The 7,552-nt window shown below is 44.0% G+C and overlaps 1 long non-coding RNA gene across 2 annotated transcripts in view; it reads left to right on the top strand.

Moving 5' to 3' along the window:
• The window catches only part of LOC113912276, an 11,323-nt gene extending 4,509 nt beyond the window's left edge, over nt 1-6,814 (top strand). The window contains exons 3-4 of one of the 2 annotated variants that reach the window (XR_003516781.1): nt 2,571-2,850; nt 4,110-6,814. This is a non-coding gene — a long non-coding RNA (uncharacterized LOC113912276). Of the gene's footprint in view, nt 1-2,570; nt 2,851-4,099 lie in introns of both variants that reach the window. The other variant, XR_003516782.1, reaches the window with a different exon arrangement.
• Nucleotides 6,815-7,552: the final 738 nt, after the last annotated feature.

The raw sequence follows: 7,552 nt of genomic DNA, 5'->3' as shown, positions 1-7,552 counted from the left end.
TAATAGCTCTCTCCTGGTACTGGTTTCCTACCTGAATTCTTTTAGGCACTTAAGGAGGAAGTTAAAAGCTCTTCCTGAGTCTGCCAGGCCCAGATTATCTTCAGTGTGACATAATCCACCTACCCAAGTGGCACATTTTGGGGTGGTGTATTCTACTCCCCTTCAATCAAAACAGTTTCATGAAGAAGAACATAGTTGGAGAACTTCCATTATTTCTTTCACCATCTAATATGGAGCTACTACCTTCACGATAGTCTAGCATCAGCATATAGATTGACATGGAGGTCGATGGAACAGATTGGAGTCTCAAAACAGAGTTACACGTACATGCTCCATTGATTGCTGACAATTCAATGGCAAATTTTCAACAGAGTGTTAAAAACAATTAGATGGCCTTACACATTAGAAAAAAAAGAAAAGAACCTGGACCCTTAGTTCACTGCATTTCTAAAGATTAATTCACACTGAACTGAAGATTAAATTTAAGAGTTACAACTGTGCATCTTCTAAAGGAAAACAGGAGAAAATGTAAATGACCTTCAGTTGGGCAAAGATTTTTCAAATAGGACAAAAAGAGCATAAACTATTAAAAATGTTCATTTTGACAAATTCAAAATTAAAAACTTCTTCTCTTCCAAAGACATTTTAAGAAACTATGGATGCAGTCGATGGATTGGGAGAAAATATTTGAAATATATCTACCTAATAAAAGCCTTTTTACCCAGAATGCAGAAAGGTCACTTACAGGTCAATGTTGAACATACTGACAACCCAATTGAAAAAAACAAGTGCAAATGATCTCAGTAGACATCTCGAGAAAGATATATAAATGGTAAATAAGCTCAAGAAAAGATACTTAACAACATTAGCAATTGGGTAGATGCAAATTCGGTTCACAGTAAGACATTACTCCACGTTCACCAAAATGCCTAAAACCGAAGACTGAAATCACCAAAAGCTGGGGAGTCAGTCTATTTCTGGCGGGAATGCAAAGTGTTACGGGCACTTTGGGAACGTGAGACAGTTCCTTAGAAGAGTTACGCAAACACTTACCATATGTCCCAGCGATTCCACTCCGGGCGTTTACGCAACAAGAAATGAAAACTGGAGTTTGCACCGAGATTCTAATGTACAAAACTGCTTTGTTTAAAATAGCCTCAGACTGAAAAGAACCCAAACACCCATCTGTGGTACAAGGATAAACAAACTGTGATGTATCCAGACAATGGAACGCCACTCAGTAATTGAAAAGAGCAAATCACCCATACGCAGAAACGTCTGAGTGGATCTCAAAGCAGTGTGCCAAGGGAAAGAGGACAAATACCAAAGGCAACATACTGGATGGATTCATGTATGTGGAACTCTAATAAAAGCTCACATAGGGATAGAAAATTAGCGGTTGTTCGGGGGTGGTGGCGGACAGTGACCTCAGGGGCACAGGAGAGGACATTCAGGGGTGATGACAACGTTTGTGGTGGCTGGTACCTGGTTGATCACATTTGTCAAAACGTATAGAATCACGCACTTATAACTTGAATTGTACTGAATGTAAATTGTACCTCAAGAAAGCTGATCAGACATACATTAACAATATAAAATAGTGTACTTAAGTTGACACCATGAGAATATGGAGGTGAATAAAACATGACCCCCCCAACCCCACCAAAAACTTCCAGCCTAGAAGAAGAAATAGGCACATGTATCACGAGCTATAATCCACGGCAAACTGTGATGAATCATATGATCTCCTATGAATTGAGATTGCATTTGTTCTAAGTAATAGGGATTCACCACAGTGATTCAATAAGAGGAGGTTACATTTCTCTTATAGAAAAATCTAGTTGATAGGCGCCTGGGTGGCTCAGTTCGTTAAGCAACTGCCTTCGGCTCAGGTCATGATCCTGGAGTCCCGGGATCGAATCCCGCATCGGGCTCCCTGCTCAGTGGGGAGTCTGCTTCTCCCTCTGACCGTCCCCCCTCTCATGCTCTCTCTCTCTCTCTCAAATAAAAAACAAATAAAATCTTTAAAAAAAACCATATTAAAAAAAGAAAAATCTAGTTGATGATATTAATTCAGGAGCTCAAAGAAGTCAAGGTGGATGTCTTTGCAATTTTTCTGGCTTATTCTCACGGTTGCAAAAATCCCGCTGCCTCTCCAGCCATCACAACCTAATTCCAGGCAAAAAAGGGTAGCGTGAGAGGAAAATATCTGCCAGGTTTCCCCCATATCAGTGTAGCAAAAACTTCCCAAGAACCTCCCCCCTCCACTGGAGACAACGCTAAGCACTTATTAGTCAGAATTGGGTCATATCACCACCCACAGCTGCAAGTAAAGCAAAGAGAAAAGACAATACTCGTGCTTTGAACAAAATATGGGTTGCTGAGGTTAATAAAAGAAAGCAGAATGCCACAGAATAGGAAGCTAAAAGAAATTATCATGTACCAATCAAAGTTAGTGCCATAAAGGCATCGTAAAAGAGGAAGAAATCGATTTCATCTGAGAAAAAGCACTGAGCCAGAATCTCATACTGTGAATTGCAAAGTCTCTTTTCCTGTCTCTGGGATTTCAGTGTTTTACTCGGGCTTGTGAGCACTGTAGTGTTGGATGGCGTGAGACCAGAGAGGGAACCGGTGTCTTCCATTGCCCAGAACCAATGATGCTGAATATGATTGTTCTTCTGGACACAACAGAACCGACTCGTGAATTGCAACACCTCCGGAACCCAAGAAACCGAACCCTAGCAACGATGAGGAGAACTTCCTCCATCTTTCAAAATACCAACATTTCAAAGGAACTTCACTGTAACTAAACCCGGTGTTTTGAAAATCAAAGTTACCTTGAGTTTCAAGGTAGGTCATTTGCTTGACACGGGATCTGTCATAGAACGGTGTTTATGGTGAGTGTTTATGGGGAGCAGGGTATTTGAATGAGTGAGCTGCAGTCTTCTTAGTTATTCATTACTCATTATTCATGGAGATGTAGTAGGTTGTTGCTGGTGTGCGGGATCCAGCCTAGACGTGAGGACAGGCTTTCCCCCCCACCCCGGTGCATACAGTCCTGTGGGGGGAGGGAGGGGCTGGTCCTGAAGAATCACATGGTCAAACATCAGTTTGTCTGAGAGGTCAGGGAATTCTTCTGTGAGCAGCTGACTTGGTCTCCTGCCTGGCAGATGGATGAATAGGAGATGAGAAGATGCAGGTGAGGGAGACAGGAGCCCCGGGCAGAGGGGGCAGCACATATCCAAGCCCCCCCGGGGCAGGAGAGACCATGACAAATACCGGGAGCTCAGCGAAGGTCCTGGGAGGCTGGAGCCAGAAAATGAGATGAACATGAGGGAGGAAGACAGGACGTTCCTCTTGAACAGGGAGGTGGCCCCACCTGATTGGTGGTTAAAGCACCACTTTGGCTGCAGTTGGGAGACCAGGTCGGGTAGACAGGAGTGGGGGGGTGTCCTGCCGTGCACGCAGCTGCTGGATGAACAACATGAGGACATCTCATTATGCCAAGCCCTGTGCTAAGTGCTTGGGCTGCAGTCTCTCATTTACTCCCTAGCACAACTGGAGGAAGGGAGAAATAGTAACATCTTCGTGGTGCAGGGGAGGAAACTGGGGCTCAGAGAACACAGGGGTTTGCAGCGTTAGGGCTGGGACACGAAACCAGGCATCTGGCTTCTCGGTGCGTATTCTTCACCCCGGAGAGCAGTTGCTCAAACAGGTCTGAGCAGCCTCAGGTAATGTTTTGGAGTAGGGGGTTGTGCACAATGTCACTGAGTTTGCGATGGGCTCCAATAAGACAGGCGGATATGAAGCTGGGAGGTGCATGTAGAATTAAGAATTATGTACACACATGCTTCATGAGTAAACACAAGTTGTCCGGACCAAAAAACAGGGGGCGGTAGGGTTTTGGGGATGGTGGACTCCCCGGCTAAGCAGATGCAGATGCTGTCCCTTTCTGCCTCAGGCTTGTTGCTCTGCAGATGTGGAAGCCAGAGTGGCCGAATAGTACGGCTTCTCCAGGAGCTACCAGAGCCCTGGAACGGAATGGAAAAAAATCTCCCAAGTTTCAAATTCAGGTAATCAACTCTATTTTTGTCTTGAGCATCATACAGGTTAACACCAAACGGGCAAAGCAGACGAGAAACAGGCCCTTAGAGAAATCACTGCCTGCAGAGATCTGTTTAAAACCTCGAGATTCGATTTCTGGTTTGGGATTTGAGCTGCACTGAGTTGTTTCAGACGAGTGGTCCGGAAGCTGTGAGCACAGCCTGGTGGGCCTGGTCGCTGCTTCTGAGCAATTCCAACAATCCTCCTCACTTGAGGCCGTGGGGACCCGCTTCTGCTACTTAAGACACGGGCTTCACGTCGGAGCCCGGAGGCACGGAAGAATGAACTTGCGTCATCCATCAGAAGGCACGGTGCACAAAGCCTCCCAGCGTCTGGAGGGCATTATCACTCCAAATTACTGGATGTTTTCCACCCTGCACCGGTCTCTGCCCTGCGAGGAGTTCAAACCACAGCTTTGAATTACAAATTTAATAAGAAAACCAACAATGGGGGGAGAAGTAAGTTGAAGTGAGTGCACAACTTTCTCCTGAGTTAGAAGCCACGCTCTCTTGCTGATGAGCGGCATAGTTCCCATTAACTAATTAGATTTGCATCTGCAAATGAGGCCAGGGAGTCTAATGCTGCCTTCCACTGCTCCTTTGAAATCCTAAATAGAAGTATGGACACAGGTTTAGCAACACAATGAAAATAAAATCAAGTTTGAATGGAAAAATCCATTGATTTTTTTCCTATGGGCAGAAGTAAAACAATTTAGTGCTTTTTGAACTCAAGCAACTATTAGTCTCTGTCCATTCCAATTAAATGTGCAAGGAAGAAATGATTCTGTATGTTAGTGAAAGACTGAGTCAAATTGAGGGTCAAGGTCCTTTTAGTGGATAAAACTTATCAATAAATAGACACACGAGGGGAAAAAAGTGCATTTTTTTTAATTCAAAGTAAACTCCGCGCTTTTGCTTTGATGTGGAATAAGGATTTTTGTTGTGTTGTTATAGTTGTTGTATTTAGGTTTTGTTCCCCTTTTTTTTCTTTTTGGTAGAGGCTCCATTGAGATCAAGACCTGAGCTGAGATCAAGAGCCAGATGCTAAGTGACTGAGCCTCCCAGGCGCCCCTTTGTTTTACTTTTTAAACGAATCAAACAACTAGGTTTTACATTCCACGAGGGCGGGTACCAAAACCCTTTGAGAAACCAACGTCCAATGTGAGTTTCCTCAAAGGATGCTGGGAACTGCGGTGGGTTTTCAAACACACGTGCTATTGTTTCGGGCAGCCATTTAGTTTGTGTTGTAGGGTCTGAGAATGATGGACACCTGGATGTCTTGGCATTCTTAAAAGATGGTGATCTATATGGGATGGTTGTGGATTTGGAGATTTCAGAAATTTAGAAAATACAGAAATTAGGGATATGTGCTCTTCCTCTGCCCAAGTCTTGGCTAAATCTCACCCCATCTGTGTTTCCTTTCCTTTTGTTGGATCGGATCACTGTGTCCCAGCTCTGAGGAGTGTGTCAGTTTCCAAACAGAAAGCACGTGTAGCCTGTCTATAGTTACTGCGTTCCACCTTCTAACCCTCTGGTTGTAAATAATATTGATAAATTGTATTCCACCCCCTTTCTTCACAGTTCAGTGAGGAATACTATTTATTTGCAGAAAGACCCTGACAACATTTTTCTGATAATCCAATTTCTAAGCCAAAGGGCTTCCTGCCTTAATGAAAGATAAACATTGCTTATTGTTCCTAAATTTTATGATAATCCTAAAATTACTACTCTCCACACCAAAAATCAGTCTATCACTGAGCATCTAAACCAGTGGCTCTTGACTGGGGCCAAATTAGTCCTCCTGGGGAAACTTGGCAGCGTGAAGACATTTTGGGAGTGATTCTGCAGGTGCTGGAGACCCGGCGTTGCTACGGGCAACCAGCGCACAGAGCCCAGGGATGCTGATAAGCATGTCTCGCTTCAAGGACAGCCCGCACCAGAGAACCCTCTGGCTCTGTGTCAACACTGTTCAGGTTGGAAAACACTGGTTTAAACCAAATGGTCTACAATTTAGAAAGATTTCTCACTTGAGGGAGAAGTGATTATGTCAGAGTGGAGAAACAACTCTCTTTCAATGAGGGGCAAACTATTTTTACAACATGCTCGTGTCCGTGGTCATCGCTGCTCCAAGTCCTGCACTGATTCCCCGGAGACATAGATCAATTCGTATTTATCAGCAGAGAGAAAGCTGGAGCACTCCTCTGCAGATGGTTCCAATTCCCAGCACCTTCTTGGCAGCGGGGAGCGCTGGTGAGTGGCCGGACCAGCACTGTGTCAGAACACAACGCTCCAAATTACAGTGTAGAAGGTGTCCAGATTGGATTCTAAAGATTAGTCTGGGTAATAGTAAAGGTTCAATAATTGATGGCTTTCACTAATAGCTCTAAATTGCAAATCAATGTTCTTTGTTCTTTGCTTCCGTAAATTAATGTATTAAGGAGGGGGAAAAAATCCACACATAACCCTTGAAAAATGTTGCAAAAATCTCATTCGACTCTTAAGAAACAAAACCATGCTGTCATTAATATCAGATATTTTCAGGAAATGAAAAACTAAAAATCATTAGCTATTATAAGGCAACCTGTATATTCCTGCCCAAATGTTAGTGTTTGTTTTCAACCACGAGATAATTTTGTGGATAAGTGTCAGTGCATAGAAGTGATAAACAGCTATTCAACATGTATATACATATACATGTATATATGTATATATTTATATTTCCTGTGAATTTTCTAATTAGATTAAAAACATGAAAGAAAAATTCTGACTCTCTATCATAATTTAATTTGACATTTACAAATATTTTGGCTATATTTTCATTTTTTTAAAGAGTTTATTTATTTGAGAGAGAGAGAGTGAGAGAGAGTGCATGAGTGGTGGGGAGGGGTAGAGGGAGAGGGAGAAGCAGACTCCCCGCTGAGCAGGGAGCCCGATGACGCGGGGCTGGATCGCAGGACCCTGGGATCATGACCTGAGCTGAAGGCAGACGCTTAACCCACTGAGCCACCCAGGTGCCCTTGGCTGTATTTTCAAACAGGTGCACTATAGGGGAACAGCCCCACCGTAGTAAATATCCATGAACAAATCCACAGAGGCCACTCAAGCAAAAGCTTGACCACACTTCATGGGAGCTCAGAAGGACCCCTGGTAATTTTCCCAGAGCACGACAGGGCTGGAGGCCTGTGGAGGCTGAGACCCTCTCCCTGGCCTCCTGGGCACTGAGGAAGTAGGAGGCTTTTTGCTCCATGTCCCTCACACGGAGCACAGACCACAAAAACACTTAGTTGCAGTCCAGGACTGACTCAGGCAATAGGAGGTAGTCACTTTGTCGTGTCTTTTGGCCCCTTTCAGTGTCATCCCTTCTGGTGTGGGACAAGGACCATGGGGAGCTAGCACTCTTCTCCAACCACATAAGCAATAAACTGAATCTAACAGAGGTTTACTGTGTC

Source organism: Zalophus californianus, chromosome 14 (assembly GCF_009762305.2).
Source record: "Zalophus californianus isolate mZalCal1 chromosome 14, mZalCal1.pri.v2, whole genome shotgun sequence".
NCBI lineage: Eukaryota > Metazoa > Chordata > Mammalia > Carnivora > Otariidae > Zalophus > Zalophus californianus.
This window is presented reverse-complemented; position numbering and strand designations above follow the sequence as displayed.